The following is a 1,296-nucleotide window of genomic DNA, read 5'->3' on the forward strand; positions in this document are numbered from 1 at the left end:
TTTGTACCGCAACTAGCTCGTGGGCTTTGGAGCATGTGGTGGAGGTCAGCATTGCAGAAGCAATGACCCTTAGATTTGGGTTCATGCTTGCAAATCAAATCGGCTAAAGTCGAGTAGTGTCGACTCAGACTTCTCAATAGTGATTGAGTCAATGATGAACCGTGAGCAGTGCCTCGAGAATGCGGCAAACATTTTGTAAGAACTTTGGAGCCAGAGTTGACCAAGGTAACCTTTCAATTTTGTCCGAGAGAAGCAACTTTCATACCTCATAGCTCCCAAAAAGGGCCACCTTAAGCCATCATGCCTCTTTTTTTTGCGGGTGTAAGCCATCATGTCTCTGGTTAAGGGGTACTCCTAGTCAAGTGACTCTGTCCATCTCTCAATTAACAAATTAAAACATGGATTCCTAAATCAACACAATTAAGGATTTAGGCTGTGTTTGTTATTTCTATCGATTCTCATAACCCATAACCCATAATCTCATTTGTATCAAATCATTTTTCTTCTTCTATCATATAGTTTAGTTTACCCATTTTGTGCTTTTCTTCTAAATTTTTCAATGGTGTGCCTAGCTCAGTCGAACCAAGTCATAGTCAAGTGATACACCATATAAAAAAAGAAAAAAGAAAAATAATCTTTCGCATGAATCTCCATATAAAAGCTCATGAATATAACATCGACTGAGACTTCGATAAGTCTTAGTCGACTGAGGCCTAGCAATCCTGTTTTTACAACATATTACTACAAAATACACATGCATCACACTTGAAACCGAGGCTTAGAATTTTCAAATGGGAGAATAGCATACGGAAACCAATATTCTATGAAAACTTCGTGAAAAACTGTATCTTAAAGTTTTAAAAAAAATTGAAAAAATGTGGGATGTTAAGGAGGGTGATGTTTTATTGCCATGCAAAATTTTAAGTTAAAATACATTACGAGATGTGAGCTATGAAAACTATTCGGCATTATTCAACGCTCTTTTTCATAGTTCACATCTCGTAATGTGTTTCAACTTGAAATTTTGTGTGGCGATAAAACATCATCCTCTTACCATCCCTTTTTTTTCAGATTTTATTGAAACTTCAAAACATCATCTTCTTCTGGTTTTTATTGGTTTTCACCACTGAATATTGGTTTCTATATGATATTCTCCTTTTTCAAACACTCCTTTTGACTTGCTTTGACCCTCCCAAGAAAGGGCAACCTAATAAGAGAAATCTAAACAGACCAGCAGCGATCCCGTTAATTTCGCCACCCCAAATTCCCTTTCCTAAAGCCACCCGACCCGCGTAC

This window comes from Triticum dicoccoides, chromosome 7A (genome assembly GCF_002162155.2).
Source record: "Triticum dicoccoides isolate Atlit2015 ecotype Zavitan chromosome 7A, WEW_v2.0, whole genome shotgun sequence".
Lineage (NCBI taxonomy): Eukaryota > Viridiplantae > Streptophyta > Magnoliopsida > Poales > Poaceae > Triticum > Triticum dicoccoides.